A 20,035-nucleotide genomic window follows, 5' to 3' on the forward strand; every position below is an offset into this window, starting at 1 on the left:
GGGAAGCAATAAAAGAAGGAACATTGGAACATCAGGAAGGAAGAAAGGACATAAGCAAAGTATAAGTAAATATAATAGGATTTCCTTTTCCTCGAGTTTTGTTAATTATGTTTGGCTGTTGAAGCAAAAATTATAACACTGTCTGATGTGGTTCTACTTGTGGGTAGAGGTAATAGTCAAGACAAATATAAATGAGGGAGGGTAAAGGAATGTAAAGGGAGGTGAAGTTTCGATACTTCACTTGGAGTGGTAAAATGACACCACCAGTAGACTGTGATGAGCTATGTAGATATGATGTAATAATTAGAGCAACCACTAAAAAAGCTATACAAAGCCATGTGCAAAAAGTCACTACAGCTAATTAACTCTCAGAAAGAGAGCTCTGATACACTTACAACTGTATCAAAAAGAATACCTAGGAGTAAAGAGGCGAAAAGGCCTGTACAATGAAAACTAAGACACTGAATAAAGAAATTGAAGAAGACATAAAAAAGTGGAAATATAATCCTTGCTCATGGATTGAAAGAATTGATATTGTTAAAATGTACATGGCTACCCAAAGCAATCTACAGATTCAATACAATCTCCATCAAAATTCCAATGGCATTTTTCACAGAAATAGAATGAAGAATCCTAAACTTTGTATGGAACCACAAAAGGCCCAAATAGACAAAGCAATTTTGGGAGAGAAGAGCAAAGCTGTGGCATCATGCTCCCTGATTTCAAACTATATTACAAGGCTATAGTAATCAAGACAGTATGATATTGACATAAAAACAGACACACAACTTAATGAAACAGAATAGAGAGCCCAGATATAAACCCATGTATTTATGATATTTACGGCAAAGGAGCCAAGAATATGCAATGGGGAAAGGAAAGTCTCTTCAAAAAATGGTGTTGGGGAAACTGAACAGTCACATGCAAAAGAATAAAACTAGATCAGTCTTACACCATACATGAAACTCAACTAAAAATGGGTCAAAGACTTTAAAACATAAGACCTGAAACCACAAAACTCTTAGAAGGAAACACAGGCAGTAAGCTCCTTGACATTTGTCTTGGCAATGATTTTTTTGGATTTGACACAAAAAGCAAAGGCAACAAAAATAAAATAAACAAGTGGGATTATATCAAACTAAAAAGCTTCTGCAGAGAAAAAAAAAATCAGTAAAATGAAAAGACAACCTACCAAATGAGAAAAAATATATTAGCAAACAATATATCTGGTAAACAATATAATATCCAAAATGTATAAAGAACTCATAAAACTCAAAAACAACAATAAAAACACCAAATAACCTGATTAAAAAGTGGGCAGAGGATCTAAATAGACCACAACAATGAAAAATTTTCATCTGTAGTTTCTAAAATCCATTATCCTCTCTTTTTTTTTTTGAGGGAAGCAAGGATTGGGAAAATTTAGATATTTGTTCTCTGATTTGTTCTTCTAGTATTTTCCCCATTTTCTATGTGGAAATTAACCTAATATTACTGAGAGTCCAGTCTTTGATAATATTTGGGGTTTTCAATATTTGAACAGACATAAACTCTTAAAAAAAAAACAACTTTGTTTCTTTCAAACCACAATTGTTTTTCTATTTATAGCTTAAAGATAGTGGAACTGAGTATAGATAAAATAACAATAGGTACTGAGAGTTGTGCTTTCAACTCTCAATAACATTAAACAGTATCATTCATTAAAATGGATACTCACTTATTTCCTTCTCTCCTTCCTTCAATGTTTCTATTCAAAAAGATATTTACTGAGTACTTATCTTGTGTTAGGCAATGCTCTTGGTGCTGAAGATATAACAGCATAATATGTATAATAAGATATACTCCTTTCCTTTTATTCTCACTCACACATTCTTCACTCTGCTTTCCCACTGAAATTTAATATGTATTATTGACCCTTTAACTAAATCGCTCCTCTACCATTCCACCTATTTAATATTTCAACATAATAAGATACACTTTGCCATATTCTTCTGTAATATGTGAGGCATTCCAGGAAAAAAGATAATAATAGAGACTACTCTAATAAGTTTTAACTCTAGATGTGATTGTTATTAATAATTTGTAAGCACAATCAAAAATTTTTACTCTGTGATATGCCTATTTTGGTCAGTATATTTTGAGTACTCTGAGAGGTTCTTTTAATACCCTAAGTTAGGTTGACAAGCACTTCTCTTCTTGAAGGAGGGCTAATTTAGATTTCCTGCACTTGGAGAGCATCCAGGTGGACACATACAGAAGCCACTGTGCCATCATCTCCATGGTTGTGCAGGTAGTCATGCTGCACTGAAATTCTGCTTGGATTTGCAAGTTTTTAGCAGTGATAGTCTCATATGTGATACCTCTAATGATGTCACCTGGGAGGATGAATGTGATATCATATGTATTATTTCCCACTATTTATTTATTTTGGTCCTTACATCTATGTTTCTGCCTTTCATGACTGAATTACAGAAACATTGAGTATCATATGTATGTTTTGTTCAGGAGTGTGATTTTACAAGTATAGCACATAATTGCTAGAAAAGAGGAGGTAAAGAGCCAGTAACTAATGAAGGGAAGATTCCCAGTTAGGTTGTATTATGATAATTAATGTTACTATTGATGTAATGGTGTTCATTAATTAGAATTTGGTGTTATTTTAGCATAAATAGGGTTCAGGAAGTCATAATTTTCCTCCATGAAATTTTTGATAGTTATATTTTAGACTTACGAGAATGCACTTAATTTTCTTAAAAGGGGTCCCTCCTCCCCTTCCAGGAATCAATCACCTTCATAAGCTGGAGGGAAAACTGAATTTACCTGGTAAAGAATAACTGAACTGTTAATTGGTTACTTGATATTTGATAACAAAAACTACCCAGTGGAATAGAGAAAAGAGTGAAAGGAACAAAGGAATATCTTGCTAAACATACACACAAAATTCAGTAAGAACTCGAATCTCTGCTTGGCTAAAGAACTGGTGGTGATCACTGAGGTCAAGACTTCTGTGCATGACTTCTAATCCTACCAAGAACGACCAAAAACACAAATGCTAACTGAGAGACTAGTAGTTAAAAATTGTTATCCTCTCCTCCTCTGGACACACTGTAGATTACACTCCTCTGTTTTGAAATAAGGCATGCCCATGTGACTTTCCTCAGCTAATAAAATGTGAAAGGTGAGTCACTTCCAGACAAAAGTTTTAAGAGCCAATGAAAATTTGCCATGTTCCCTTCCCTCCGCTGTAGGAATGAAGAAAATAAGCATGGATGTGGAGTCTCCATCATTTTGTATCCCTGAGTGACTTCGAGGGGCAGAGCTTCCCCATGGTTCCACGCAGAACATGTAGTATGAGTGAGAAATAAACTTCTCTTGTGTTGAACTTCTGAGATTTGAAGGTCCCATGTCACTGTAGTAAATAACCCCAGAATTGAGTAAGTTCCTAGAATAATACTACTTACAGAAGGACTAGTATTTACTGAGAGATTATTGTATTCCAGGTACTTTTCTAAGCATTGCATATGTATTAAGTCGTTTACTCTTCATAAATTCCCTTTAAGATCAGTGAACTCATTTTACAAATTAAGAAATGGAGACACAGGAAGGCTAAGTGATGTGCCCAAGATTAAGCAACCAGTAGGTGGCAGAAGAAGTATCTGTCCTCAGGCTGGCTGACTTTCTAGCTCATGCCACACTGCCTCTAACTGTAAAGAGAGCAACCAAGGAAACAAAATATCTTGAGGATATTACACTTAAAGCACCAGCACAGCTGATTCCTGCTTCTTTATAATCAGAACTAATTATTCTGAATGAAAAATGATAATTGTGAAGTAGATAGAATGCTCTGTGTATATTGCATATGTTCATTCCTTTAGTCAACAAATATTTATTGAACACCTAAGAGCCAGGGATAGGCTAAGTACTAGACTTCCATAGATGAATAAACTGACATGATTTGTGCCTTTGTGCAGCTTTCAGTCTATTTCATAATTTAAATAAATAAACTTATAGTTAATTTTTTGTAAGTGTTAAGAAGGAAACAGATGAGATACTCTCTTTAATAAAAATGGGGAACCAACTTACTGCATAAGTGAATGTACAAGTAAACAAGTGTGAGTATGCTAATGAAACATGGTTACAAAGTATGTTGGCAAAACAAACTCTGTATTTATTGGCACTCTTAGTTCTCCTTCATAAGAAAAATCATCAGCCTTTTATTAACAGGTCTTGTGGGTTATTTAGTCAATTCCTAGTAATATATATTACCTCAATGCTGTAAGTGTGTGTGTGTGTGTGTGTGTGTGTGTGTGTACACGCACTCTCATCTAAAGGATATATCTACACATACACATTTGATATATGCCTTAAGCCATTAATACTGTTCTGACTCTCTTATGTATTACTAAGCACTTCTTCCAGTCTCCTTTCTCTGACACACTTACATCCTCTTTGACCTGAGGTCATGTATTATATCTGATAATTTAATTACAAATTGATTGTGAAGCTCCTGAAAGATGCATTCTTCCTGTCTTTGAAAAGTGTACTCTCACATCCTGACACTGTAAAGTCATATTTCACAAAGCCAAATCCTAGTCTTCAGGCCAGTCTTTCCAAGTCAGGCTAGTTTGTTCTCTCTCCCTGTATTACTGAACCTGGAAGGAAAGATAGGATTCCAAACACACCACTGGGGACGCGTTACAGCTGTCTGTCTATATCATTTGTTCCCATGCATATCAGTGGGGAGTAGTTACTGTGAATGATGATTCTTGAGAAACTCTATGAAACATTTTGGATTCACAGAGAGGGAGATAGTGATTGATGAACATATGTGAATTAAACTAGGTTTCCAATTAACTATAATGAAGCTTTAGATGAAAAAATAGTGAATATTATTAAAGTGTGTGTTAGATTGCATAAGCCATATTTAATAGTGAGAAAAGTTTTGTTAGCAGCCAAATCAGACATCTTAAAGGCATGAAAAAGAAAGTGGGTAGGAAAGTAAACTTTTTGTCTAAAATTTTGTTTCCATTACAGGTTTCTTATTTTGACCCAAGTTGTGATCTAACTTTCTGCTAATGTTTCTGTTCTCTCTGGATGGTCCCATATGTAGCTTATGCTACCTTCTCCCTTCCTTTCCCCTTGTACTGTTTACTGCAGCAGCGATCCATTGTACTTCTTTGCATCACATTTGCTCCTAATTTCCTTTTTTATCAAAAAAAGGAAAAGGCAATATCATTTGGTTAAAATATGATAGTATAATCTTAGTCACAGTGCATGAAAAATAAAGCCTTTCAGAATAAAATATACTACAAAAGAAAATTCTTAGTTTATTTAAGGTGACCTTTGAAAAGCCATGTTGATGTTGTCCATTAATTTTAAAGAGAGATATATTTATACTGTAAGTTTGAAGGCAGACAAATGTCTATTTGATAAAGGGCAGAGCAAATCATTCAAGAAAAAAATCATTGCGTCCTTAAAATAATCATATCTGAGGGCTTATATTTCTTTTTTATTTATTGTTGCAGAATGAAAATTCTCCTAATAGAGTACTGGATGTTTTGTTTGATTCTTTAATTTGCTTTTTCTTTTCTTCTCTTTTCTTATGGAAAGCAGTTTTCTGGGGACAAAAAATATTTAGGTGACTCCTTTTGCTTTTTGGGTGTACCACCACTCCCTATGAGCCTGGTTTTCTGGTATTGTAAGGAATACAGTGGTTTTATAGTATTTAAGGGATAGTTTTCCATGTGAAAATGATAGATGAGAAAAATAATCCCCTAAGCATCTGGTCAGGTTCCATACGCTACTGCAAGACACCAGAGCAGCTATTGTGTGTTGTGTAGGAAACTGGGCTCAATTCTTACAAAATACTTATTTACCATGTTTGTAAATTCTGAATCGCCACTAAAGAAGGAGGAACAAATTTAGGAGTTGAGTATCCAGACAGATCAGTAGAGTTGGTTCTCGAACTTTCCTTAATCTAGAGCTGAAGAGGAAGAGCCTCCCAACAAGAATTCCACTAACTCCTTTCTTGTAACAGTTACATTTACTAACGAGGTTGCCTGGTAGGATCAGAAAAGGTTTGGTTCCAGCAAATGGAAAGATTTTAATGATAAACACTTTATGGGACATCTTCCTTTTTATAACTTTCACTTCTTAAACTCTTTCATTTTATTAACATTTGAAAAGAAGTAGTGGCTCCAAATCATGAATTAAATAAGGAGGCAGGGCTGGAAAGTAGAAAAGAGAAATAGTTTCCAAAAAGAAAAAAAAATAAATAACTTTATTCAATGAGCTCTCTATGACCCACCTGATCAGCAAATGTTGAATTGCATTTTCACTCTTTGTCTTTAACCAACTACTCTTCTGGCTCAGGCTTTATTTATTTATTTACTTTTGGGCAGCAACATACAAAGCTTTTTAGTGAATAGCTACACTCCTTTTTATACATTTCCTTTTCCAGTAGAGCTAGTCTCAATTTAAGCAGTCTTAGGGCAGCAATAATTACTTTTATCTTAATTAGGAAAATTGTAAAACTCCTTGTGAAACACTTAATTCCATACAGCAATTCTATCCTACTTGACGAAAGTAGATATTCTTTCATCCTAATAATTACTGCTGTGGTGAATAGGCTTAATTATTTTTAGAAATTATAATTAAAAATTCTTCCCCATAAGACAGAAATTGATCACTATAAGAAATCACAGGAAAGGATTTGCTTAACTTTGAGGAATATCCTTATGCTACATAGTACAATTTTCAATTATCTTTAAAATTATATCTATTACTGCAAAGTAAATGTTTTTTCAATAGCGCAAAATATTTCATATAAAATGTATCTTATTAGTTATATAACATTTATTGATACATGCCTGCCTGGTATTATTTAAAATTAAGTTTATGATTTTCACTGTTGCATTCTCTAAACCTCAGTTACTTCATTTACAAAATGGGGATGAATAAAGCCTACATTATAGAATTGTTGTAAGGAATGTATTTAGAGTGTTCAGCCCAATGCATGGTACACAGAAGTCAGCAGCAGGAGCAGGAGGCAGCATAGTTAGAAAAAGGTTCAAATCCCAGCCCTGACACTCACTATGTAAATGACAACCTGTCTGAGTATTAGTTTTTTTATTTACACAGGAGTAATAGTTCTCATTAATGCTCTCCATTCAGTGCTTGCTACAAGTCCACCAATAAATAGTAGTTATATCAGCTGTTATACAACTTTAAGTGTATACAGCTTTGTATTTCTATCAAACTAAAACAAGAAGTTTTCCAGAAATTCAGATATAGTTTTGAAAGGTCTAACATTTTTTAATGCAACATTTAACTGCAGTGACAGATACGCAGAAGTAAATCTTTTAGTCTGCTCTGCAGGGTCCATGGAGTGCCCCTCTTTCCAATATCATCACCCTTATTGCATTATTTAGAACCTCTATTCCCCTCAGACTGTCCCCCAAACTTGCGCTGTTCATTCCTAGTTATGTGCTATTCCTCTCATTAAAATGTTCATGCTTATCCAATTAGCAATTAATCGTGTATTACTCTTCACGATGTTTCTATGTTTGTTCTGTATCACATGCCAGTCTTCCCTCTAAAACATCCTTGATTACAAATTTGGCAACTAAACATTTGTTTATATTCTGGTAGATCTCAACTGTTCATTTAATCATGCATTTACACTTTGACTCTCTTACTAGATTATAAACTAGTGATCAGGGTATTTGTCTTACGCAGCTTTGCAACCCCACAGTACTTAGAACAGTTTGCAAACAGGTATGCAATAATACTTGTTAATTTAATTGCTCTCTCATGGTATTTTCATGTAATAAAATTAGATTTAACTTTTAAAACAAAATTATGACAGAGACAAGTCTTGAAAGGCAGAGCAACGCTACTAATTACTAGACATGCTAATGAATTTTAACAAAACCATATATGGCCTTTTCAGCTTTTACACTAATACACACTAAGTGGGGTGGAAGCAGTTATCGAACTCCTGACAATGGAACTAAAAGTATCACTTTCTTAGTAGCTTATCATGCCTTTGTAGAGGAATGATTTGCCAGTGCCATATTTAACCCAAATAGAAAAGTACAACAGCAAATTAGGAACATGGTGACAACTTCGTCAGCCTTTGTGAAGTGTGCTTTAGGCTACACGATCATTTCAGTGATCAAATGCAAGCTGGTCCATTTGTATTTGTTTCTTTCTGTTATTTGTGAGGCAAGTTAACTAACACATTTATTTTAAATTAATTGAAAAAGTATGCTTACTTGTTTCACAATTAACTTTCTATTTACAAAAGCTCTTAACTCTGTTGACACTCAAGTTTGTCCGTTCAGAAAACAACCAAATCCTACACCCCCTCTAATTTTTTTTTTTTCTGATAAATATGTCAAAAATGTAAAACCAGGGGGCTTCCCTGGTGGCGCGGTGGTTGAGAGTCTGCCTGCCGATGCAGGGGACGCGGGTTCGTGCCCCGGTCCGGGAGGATCCCGCATGCCGCGGAGCGGCTGGGCCCGTGGGCCAGGGCCGCTGGGCCTGCACGTCCGGAGCCTGTACTCCGCAACGGGAGAGGCCACGGCAGTGAGAGGCCCGCGTACCGCAAAAAGAAAAAAAAAAAATGTATATATATATTTCCTTCCCTGATTTATATTTGTTACACTAACAGACAAGAAAGGAAAACACCCACTACTTGAGCATGAATACAGCAAACCTTTCATGATATATTTACCCCTAATTCTCATTAATGTACATAAATATTTTAAAAATCTGTATTCACAATAGAGGAATAATTCTGTCATTATTTAAAAACTGGTATTTAAAAATAACATTTAATTTTGAATTCATTTTTAGTGTTCAGGTATACAGTGTTTTTCCAAAGGGTAGCATAACATGTGCTTATATAACTTAATTATATTTAAATATTCACCTCAATATTCATGCCTCATTTATTAAAGTTACATTTAAGTTTTCTATTAAAATGTAATATTTAAATTTTTTTCTTATTCACTTTTTGAGAGGCTTTAAACTATTTTCCCAATTTAGATAAGTTTCTTGCATAAACTTTTATTTTGACTCAACTTTCAAAATTTAAATAGTTCATGTAAATTTGATACTAATTAGGACATACCAATGAAAGAAGATTTGTTCTGCACGTATACACATCCTTTTATTACAGATGGACAGTTGTTACTCAGTATTTAATCAATTTCATATTTCCTCTTTTACATAAAGACAGCTTATATGCTTAAAACAATGACATAAAGACATGACTAGAAAACTCAGCACACAGCTCAAAATTCACCAATCCATATGTATTGATTTGACCTTTAATGGAAGTTTTTTCTGTTTTGTCTTGTTTTGTTTTTGCGGTACACGGGCCTCTCACTGTTGTGTCCTCTAGAAAAACTCAATTAACAAAGCCCCTAAACAGGGCTCTAGTGAAGAGTCTCATATGCAAGTGGAAATCTGCATTAAACAAAACTGTTTAATTTTCTTTAATTCAACATCCCAACTCAACATCCCAAACTCATCTGACCATGTAATACTTTACCCAAGTAACACTTATTGACAGCCCTTGGATCATACTTTGGAATATGTTGTCAGTGATGTGCTGATTTTTTCATTTAAAACTATTAGGTAGGACTTCCCTGGTGGCACAGTGGTTAAGAATCTGCCTGCCAACACAGGGGACATGGGTTCAATCCCTGGTCTGGGAAGATCCCACATGCCGCGGAGCAACTAAGCCCGTGTGCCACAACTACTGAGCCTGCACTCTACAGCCTGTGAGCCACAACTACTGAGCCCGTGTGCCTAGAGCCCATGCTCCACAACAAGAGAAGCCACTGCAATGAGAAGCCCCCGCTCGCCGCAAATAGAGAAAGCCTGCATGCAGCAATGAAGACCCAATGCAGCCCCCCCCCAAAAAAAAAGAAAAAAGAAAAAGAAAAACAAGATAATTAAAAAAAAAAAAAAAAACCCAAACCATTAGGTACTATAAGCCAGGGGCTGATCAGTATGTTAGCTCACTCATGCAACCTCCCACATGCTCATGAGGGCAGAGACCTCTTCTGTCTTTATCATTGCTGTACCCCAGTCCTTAGAAATAACCTCTATTTCAGGACCTGTTTTCAGTGACTACTATCCTCTAGTACCCGTGTTAGGAGTTAGGCCAATAAAGATTAAGGAGTATCTTCTACTTGAGAAGATGAGGACAAGATATAAACAATTACAATAAAATGTGGTGAGTGATGTTTGAATAAAGTGCTTTGAGGGCAAACGAGAAAGACTTATGAATTCGCCTGGAGAGGTCAGGAAGAGATGATGCTAGAAATAAGCCTTTAAAGAATAAAGAAGGATGTACCAGGTGAAGGAGGAAAGAAGAGGTATGGACCCTGTGCTACAGCCACACTGAAAAACTATACCCCTAAAGTTTCTAACTCTAATAACATTGATTTTATAGTGATTTTCTCTTTTCTTCTAACATTGGAGTGCTCCATAAATAAATGAATGGATAAATGAATTTTGTTTCAGTGAGATTTGTGGTTATATCAAGCATTCCATAGTTTGAGTCCCATCCAAACATTCCCAGGGAACTTTCCAGTCTACAAATTCCAGACTAGAAATGGTAAAATACAGAAAAAGAAAGGCTATTGTGGACTGAGGCAGTAGGAGGAGGAAGGGTTGAGTCAGACTACAGACAGCATCCAGGCCTGTGTGAAGTTTTTTGATCATCTTTGATATTCTGAACTCTAAAGTTATTTTCCCTCTTTGTCTTTCCCAAGGTTTTGTTATGATGTTTCAAAAACTTTACCATTTCTCGTGCTCTGAAAAAATCAGGGCATGCTAGATGTCTCTGTTTTCTTTTTTGTGACACTCTTTGAGCTAATGTTTTCTGAGTAACAAATATGAATTAGGCACCATATTATATCCTATAAACATATCATTTAATCCTTATAACAGTTGTATGAGATGTATATTAACCCCAAATTTCACAGATAAGGAGAGGATGGTCAAGAACTCATACACCAAGCCCAACCAGCAGGTTCAGTATTCAATAAACACATACTTATTTAATGGCTATACTAGAACAGGTACTATTTCTAGGAGCTAGGGATACAGTAATGATCAAGACTGAAAAGATCTCTGCCCTCATGGAATTTACAGTTTCATGTAGGAAACAGAAAATAAGTATGTAAAAAAAAGTTTAAAAAAGGATACTAATAAGAGTTATGAAGAAAATAAAGCTTAGTTAAGGGATATAGAGTGACTGTATTACATACACTGTACTTAGGGAAAGCCTCTATGAGACGGTAACATATGAGCAGATATCTCAGTGATGAGAAGAATCCTGTCACCCAAAGACAAAAGGTAAAGGCATTCTAGACAGTAGAGAGAGCTAGCTGAGAAGGCATTACACTGGATATGAGCTTGGTATGTCTGAGTACAGAAAGGATGTTAGTGTGGCTTAAGCTTAGAAAATAAGAGGATCAAATGTGCTCTGAAATTAGGCAGGTGCAGGATCATTTAGGATTTTGAAGGAGTCTTTGGAAGAGTTTAAGAAAGGAGTAGTAATAAGATCTGATTTATCCTTTATCTCGCTTTGGCTGCTGTGTGAGGAAAAAAACAGTACAGGGTTAGTGTGGAAGCTGAAAGGTAGGTTAGGTAGGAGGATGCTGGAGAAGCTGAGATGGAAACAGTTGTGGTAGATAGCACTGGAGCTGCAGAGAAGACATCAGATCTTGGATATATTTTATAGACAGAGCCAATAGGAACAGCTGATATAATACAGAGGCAGAGGAAAGGGGTATTGGAAGAGTGGTGAGGAAAAGAGAGGAATGAAAAAATCACTCCTAGTTGGAGGCACAAGCTCCTAATAAACTGAATCTTCCACAGATAACAACCATAAAATCTGAGCAAACTAGAAAAAACAACAACCTGAGAGCTGTGCAGAGTAAACAAAATCAGTGTGATTCTGCAGGGGTGTTAAAATTGAAGGAAGTGATCAATACAGGGTGAGTTCTTCTTTTATTTTTTTTATTATTATTTTGTTTTGTGGCCTCTCACTGTTGTGGCCTCTCCTGTTGCGGAGCACAGGCTCCGGACGCGCAGGCTCAGTGGCCATGGCTCACGGGCCCAGCCGCTCCGCGGCATGTGGGATCTTCCCGGACCGGGGCACGAACCCATGTCCCCTGCATCGGCAGGTGGACTCTCAACCACTGCGCCACCAGGGAAGCCCAAGTTCTTCATTTTTGAGGGTTTGTCTCCAAGGCAGCTACAATCATGGCAATGATGCAGGTGACTGAAACTCTGATAGAAAGCCTGCTTCTGGACATAGGAACAAAGGGAAGGAGCTTGAGGTAGATAGGAATGCTGGAGAGTGAGGTGGGAACCATGAAAAACAGAGTGCCTGAGAAGGGGAATGCCAAATTCTATGTTTAAATCCTTTTCAAGTCTCTTGCTGGATTGTGAACTATGCATGAGTAAGACAGACAAAAGTAGTCTGAACTAAGATCTGAGCCACAACCCACTGTAGATGTGACAGACTTTACACAGTTTGAGTCTAACCCAGTTAACTGCCTGCTAAAAGAATAATATCAATACCCCTTAGAGGAATATAACAGAATCCAGTTTCTACCACATAACATTTACAATTTCTGGGATACAACAGAAAGCTACAGAAAGCTGGAAACTACGACCCATTTTCAAGAAAACAGATAATCAATGGATGTCAACCAAAAAATGATTCAAGTGTTGAAATTATTAGATACGGGCTTCAAAGTAACTATTATAATGAAGTAAAGGAAAACACAATCATAATGAATGAAAAATAGGAAATCTCAGCAAATAGAAAATTTTGAAAGAGAAGCAAATCAAAATTTTAAAATGCAAAAGTAAAATGTTGGAAATAATAATTCATTGGATAGGTTTAATAGCTGAAGGGAAATACAGGGAAATTCAGTTAAAGTCAAGATTTATCAGTAGAAATTATCCAGCTTGAAGGAGAAAGAGAAAAATGATTGAAAACACTAACAGAGACTTAGGTATTTGTAGTAAAATATCAGAAGGTCTACTGTACATGCAACTGGAGTTCCCAAAACAGAAGAGTGCAGCAGGAAACTATTTAAATAAAAAAGGGCACCAAATTTTCCACATTTGGAATGATATAAATTGATAGATTTAAGAATTTGAATGATTCCCTAGAGGATAAAGGTAAAGAAAACCACACCTAGGGAACATCATAGTCAAACCGTTGAAAACCAAAGATAAAGACAAAACTTTGAAAGCAGCCAGAGAAAAAGACACATTACATATAGGGGGAAAAAAATGGAGCACAGAAAACAGTAGGAAACCATCTTTAAAGTTCTGAAAGAAAAATAATATACTATCAACCCAGAATTCCACATCTAGTGAAAATATCCTTCAAGAAGACAAAATAATCACCTTTGCAGCAAAAGAAAAAGTATGAGAGTTCACTGAGATCTGCACTATCAGATATGATAAAGGAAATTCTCAGTCTGAAGGAAAATACCAGATGGAAACTTGAATCTTCTGAAATGACCAAAGAGCACTAGAAATGGTAAATGTATGGGTAATATAAATATTTTCCCTCCTAATTTTTTAAACATACATATGATGCCAAAGCAAAAATTATGATACGCTCTTGTGGGATTCCTAAGGTAGGCAGGTGTAATAATATATTATACAAGAAACAGAGCACAAAGGATTCTCGGCGGGGTATGTGGCAGGTAAATGGATTCATATGGTTACAGGGTTTTTAAATTTTACATGAACTGGTACACTATTAAATCTATGCAGATTGAAAACTAAGGTGTATAAAATAATCCCTAGATAAACCACTTGAAAAATAGAGCTAAAAAGCCAATACATAAATTAAAATGAAATTCTAAAATATAGTCAAATAATCCAAAATAAAAGCAAAAGGAGGGGAACAAAGAAATAAAGAAACAAACAAAAAAAAAAACAGAAGAGACACACAGAAAACAAATATTAAAATTATAGAGCTAAATCTAACCATATAACAATTACTAATTATTAAATGCTAATAGGCTAAATATTCCAATTGAAAAAGAGATATCAAAATTGATTAAAAAGCAATACCCAACTAGATGCTGTGTACAAGAGATGCACTGAAAATACAAAGACACAGATGGGTTGAAAGCAAATGGATGGAAAAGGATATATAAAAAATAAGCATATGAAGCTACAGTGGCTCATCAAAAAATCTACAAACAATATATACTGGAGAAGGTGTGGAGAAAAGGGAACCCTCCTGCACTGTTGGTGGGAATGTAAATTGATACAGCCACTATGGAGAACACTATGGAAGTTCCTTAAAAAGCTAAAAATAGAACTACCATAAGACTCAGCAATCCCATTACTGGGCATATACCCTGAGAAAACCATAATTCAAAGAGAAACATGTACCACAATGTTCACTGCAGCACTATTTACAATAGCCAGGACATGGAAGCAACCTAAGTGTTGATCAACAAATGACTGGATAAAGAAGATGTGGCACATATATACAATGGAATATTACTCAGCCATAAAAAGAAACAAAATTGAGTTATTTGTAGTGAGGTGGATGGATCTAGAGTCTGTCATACAGAGGGAGGTAAGTCAGAAAGAGAAAAACAAATACCGTATGCTAAAGCATATGTATATATATGGAATCTAAAAAAAAAAAAAAAAAGGTTCTCATGAACCTAGGGGCTGGACAGGAATAAAGGTGCAGACGTAGAGAATGGACTTGAGGACATGGGGAGGGGGAAGGGTAAACTGGGACGAAGTGAGAGAGTGGCATGGACATATATATACTACCAAATGTAAAATAGATAGCTAGTGGGAAGCTGCTGCATAGCACAGGGAGATCAGCTCAGTGGTTTGTGATCACCTAGAGAGGTGGGATAGGGAGGGTGGGAGGGAGGCTCAAGAGGGAGGGGATGTGGGGATATATTTATACATATAGCTGATTCACTTTGTTATACAGTAGAAACTAATGCACCACTGTAAAGCAATTATACTCCAACAAAGATGTTAAAAAAAAAAAAAAAAGAAGCTAGAGTGGCTTTGTCATTAACAGGCAAAGTATATTTTAAAACAGGGAGTATTACCTGAAATAAAGAGGGATATTTAATCTTGATAAAGGGGTCAATTCTTCAAGAAGATGTAATATTCCTGGTATTTAGCTAATATCAGAGCCTCAAATTACGTGAAACAAAACTGACAGAATTAAAGGAAGAAATAGATAATCTCACAATGATACCAGGGGATTCTAACACCCCTCTTCAATAGACAAAACGAGTAAACAAGAAATCAGTAAAGACATAGACCATATGAGACATATTATCAACCACTTTGACCTAATTTAAATTTATAGATGGGTATGCTCAATGACTAAAGAATGCACACCACTTTCAAGTGCACAGTATGTTCCCCAAGATATGCCATATATACTAGGTCATAAAGCAACCTTTACATTTAAAATAATTGAAATTATAAGGAGTATATTCTTTGACTACAATGGAATAAATAACAAGGTATGTATAAACACCCCAAATATGTGCAAATTAAACAACACACATAAATAATACATAGGTTATTAAAGAAATAAAAAGTAGGAAATGTTTCAAACTTGATGATAACCAAAGTATAACAAATGTGAGATGCAGCTAATGCAGTGAATAGGAATAAATTTATAGCTTTAAATACTTATATTAGAAAAGAAGAAAGTCTAAAACCAATAACCTAAGCTTGCATCTCAAAAAACTAGTAAATGAAGAGGAAAGTAAACCTAATATAAGTAGAAAAAAATAATAAAGGTCAGAGCAGAAATCACAATTATTATCTGGCAGAGAATTTGTTAATCTAGCTAGCTTAGGTTTGGAAATCTCCCAAGACTGAGTCTGTGTTCTGTGTTTATGTGTATGCACATGTTATGCAGAGTAGACAGCAGGATCTAGAGCCACTAATGCCCAGTTTTACGAGTTTGGTTAGTAGGAGCTCTTGCTCGTATAGCAAGAAGAATAAATTTGTATCAATTCTTTGAATTTACTGGTAAATTAGAATCAGACCATTTTCATTTAATTTGGAAAATCTTTACAATAACAACTTGAAAAAACTAAAGTTTTAAAACATTACAGCTTTACTGTGATGCATAAATTTTCATCAATTATATACATAATTTAAGCTCTACTGTAAGACGATAAATAAGGAAAGAAAGAGGAAGGAAGGAGGGGAAGGAAGAAAGGACACAACAGAATTACATCCTCCCTTGTGTCCCGAGGTGACAATTCTTTTCTTCATTGGTAAAGAAATATCTAAGTTTCTGGGACTTCCCTGCTGGTGCAGTGGATAAGAATTTGCCTGCCAATGCAGGGGACATGGGTTCGAGCCTTGGTCCAGGAAGATCTCACATGCCACAGAGCAACTAAGCCCATGCGCCACAACTACTGAAGCCGGCACACCTAGAGTCTGTGCTCTGCAAAAAGAGAAGCCACTGCAATGAGAAGCCTGCACACCGCAACGAAGAGTAGCCCTTGCTTGCCGCAACTAGAGAAAGCCTGCACGCAGGAATGAAGACCCAATGCAGCCAAAAAAAAAGAAATACTTAAGTTTCTGTTCCTAGAGGCAGTGTTTTCTGATCTGTACAGAGTTCCGCTTAAGTGTTCCATTGTACGGTGGAGACAGATCAATCCATTATTGATGAGGAGCGAGATAGAAAATAATTAGGTAAGACATTTTCTGGAATTAACTCTTTGGTCCTTGGCTATACAAAGACACATAAATAAGTTAAATAAACAATCTCTTCCTTTTCAGAAGGGCAAGATAAGCTATTTCCCTACAGTTAGTACATCTGCCTAGGTATGATGATACAAAATAGTTCAAATAGAAAGGTAAGGCTTAGTTACTGTGATAGGCTGTATCTTACAATAGAATATCTACAATGGGCTCCTGGTGTTGAAGATAAAACCCCTGATAAGTGTACTACTGTTCAACAAATATCCACAGGGACCATGAGCCAATTAGACAGACTTTTCCTAAAGGTGCATAACTGGAGTCTAGGTTTGCTCTGTGTAATCAAAAACAAATCTAAATGGAAGGGAAGCTGAATTTGAGGATAGATAAGGTATTTTCATACCTGTTTCCTTCAACTTGGAAAATATGAAATTAAACTTGTATTTCCACTTGTCTCAGTGTTTTAGGTACTTCAAAGCTGCAAATCAGTATACGCTGGTAGAATTTATATACAAAAATTTCCAATAAGGAAAAAGATTTTTAGAATTTTCCATAAATGTTTGAACCTGAATAAACAAAAGGGCCTCTACATTTCAATTATCTAACTATGATAATTAGAAAATTTTCTGAAATAAATGATTATTTTGATGATGCCTTCGATTCCAACTTTTTACCAAACAAAAATGTCAAAGAAAAAAGCATACCAAAGGATATTAAGTTTGGTAATGAAGCCTGTTATCGTTTACTACTTAAACTCTGACATAATTATCCTAATTTTTGTAGCATTGCATTTACAGCTCGCTTCAGTTAGGATGAAAGTAAACTCTAGTGGGAACTCTTCAATTAAAAAAATTTTTTTTAATTTATTTATTTTACTTATTTATTATTGGCTGTGTTGGGTCTTCATTGCTGTGTGTGGGCTTTCTCTAGTTGCGGTGAGCGGGGGTTACTCTTTGTTGCAGTGCGTGGGCTTCTCATTGTGGTGGCTTCTCTTGTTGCGGAGCACAGGCTCTAGGCACGCAGGCTTCAGTAGTTGTGGCTCGTGGGCTCTAGAGTGCAGGCTCAGTAGTTGTGGTACACAGGCTTAGTTGCTCCGCGGCATGTGGGGTCTTCCCAGACCAGGGTTTGAACCCGTGCCCCATGCATTGGCAGGCAGATTCTTAACCACTGCGCCTGCAGGGAAGCCCCGAACTCTTCAATTTTAAGTTTAGTAGGCTACCCGGAGAATGTTCAAAATCTTTCTTACGTGCTAAACATGTGTTTTGAGAGGAAGTATCCACCACTGATCCAGGTTAATGCTCTAAGGTGCTGTGTGGGGCTCAGTTACTGACTGCAACTGCTAGCCTTCAACTTTAGGTTAACTGGACAAACTGTTCTGATTAAACACAATTTGAATCCAATTAGTCGTAGTGGTAGGGCTAGTCCAGTGAGGCTGTAAAGAAGTAGCTTCTCAGAAAGAATGTGGATTATAATTATGAATTGGATTCAGCTAGAAGTCCTGGCTCTGGAGAATCAACCAATACAACTGTAACAGGAAATAATTCCCAATGGAACGTTCAACAGTGACCTGGAAGGTCATTAACAGTCCCACTGCACCCTATTTGGACCTTCCTTTTGAATAATGCTGACTCTACCGAGTCTTTAACTTCTGTGCCTCAACAGCTTTGGTTCTGGGCCAGGTTACCATTCTTAATTTGAAATTACCTAGGGAAAAGAAAGTTCCATTTATCCAAACACCTGGCTTTATTATTTCCCTTCTCATCTCTCCAGGTCTCAGGGCAACTTTAATTTACTATTTCTATTGTGCGTATGGTTCTTATCGACCCCCTTGGGATTGAATGAATATGTTTTGCAAACCATAATTTTCTGGATATCAGAAAAGTGGCATGGCGCAGCTACTTTGTATTATGTATCACTCCTGGTAGCATTTGGGTTAGTACTCCATAATCAAATAAATTAGTATTTCTGCAAAGAAATGTATAAATATTTACACTAAATTGGATAAAGACAACAAATAGCCACATATTAGTTTAAATTAAGTTTTGTCAGCCAATATGTTTTCCACAAGCATATGAAAAAAATTATGGTTTTCAATGGCTTTTAAAAGGATTAGACCTGTAATAAATCCTAGAAGTGAAACTCCTATTCCCATTTGTTCCAAATACTAAGCAAATGCAGAGTATCTTTAGTGTATTTTACTTTTCAATAATATTACTCAGTTGCCATGTTATAGTCCTAGCAAGTAAATGCAAACCTTATATTTTGTGTGCTTTATTTCATAAACGATGAAATCATAATCTTATTAGCCCACTAGAGTTCCTCAAAATAAAATTAATAAAAATACTGGATATAAAATATGAATAATGGTATTTACAGGTAAGTTTATTTTTACTGATCGGTACATAACATCCAAGAGCAACATGTACTTGTGATGCCTCCTACCAAACCGACTGCTATTGTCCTACTGTCTTTCCTACATATAGATTCTAGCACCAGCAATGACTAGAGTCAGATTAATGAAAGTCACGATATGGATGCATTTGAGACCTGTGGAAAAACTAAATTCAGTCATATAGAATATTAATTTACAAAACTGACATACATAATTATACTTGAAGAAGATTTAGTAAGAACTAATAAATAACTTCCTGATGGCCTAGTTTGACAATTAATGACAGAGATAAAGTTTTCAACTAATATGTGCAAATTCCTCGAATTCACTTTTCTGGATATTTTAAGAATACTTCTTCCAAGAATTATGGGGAGAACAGAAATTTCCCTTTTGAAATTCCTTCATGTTCCACATTTCCACATTTCTTATTTATCTATATATACCCCATGCAACTACAATTCTTATTTATCAATATACATCTATGTAAAATATTAGTGCACACACATACACACACATATACTATTCTTTTAAGCAATGCTTAATATTAAATTAATATGGACCTAAATTAAAAAAAACAGGGTAAACTTGTAGAATGTATAATGATTTTATACATTTAATTATCCTTATTATTCACAAATCCTTTCTAAATTATGTCTCTCCTGGGACTTCCCTGGTGGTCCAGTGGGTAAGACTCTGCGCTCCCAATGCAGGGGGCCCAGGTTCGATCCCTGGTCGGGGAACTAAGAGCCTGCGTGCCGCAGCTGAAGATCCCACACACAGCAACAAAGATCCCGTGCGCCACAGCTAAAGATCCCGCATGCCACAATGAAGATGCCGCATGCCACAAGTAAAGATCCCGCATGCCACAACAGAGAT

At 35.8% G+C, this 20,035-nt stretch overlaps 1 protein-coding gene across 5 annotated transcripts in view; it reads right to left on the bottom strand.

Moving 5' to 3' along the window:
* NBEA (neurobeachin) overlaps nt 1-20,035 on the bottom strand; it is a 629,334-nt gene that overhangs the window by 241,625 nt on the left and 367,674 nt on the right. The gene's annotated exons all lie outside the window — the stretch shown is intronic.

Source organism: Orcinus orca, chromosome 18 (assembly GCF_937001465.1).
Source record: "Orcinus orca chromosome 18, mOrcOrc1.1, whole genome shotgun sequence".
In the NCBI taxonomy this organism is placed as follows: Eukaryota; Metazoa; Chordata; class Mammalia; order Artiodactyla; family Delphinidae; genus Orcinus; species Orcinus orca.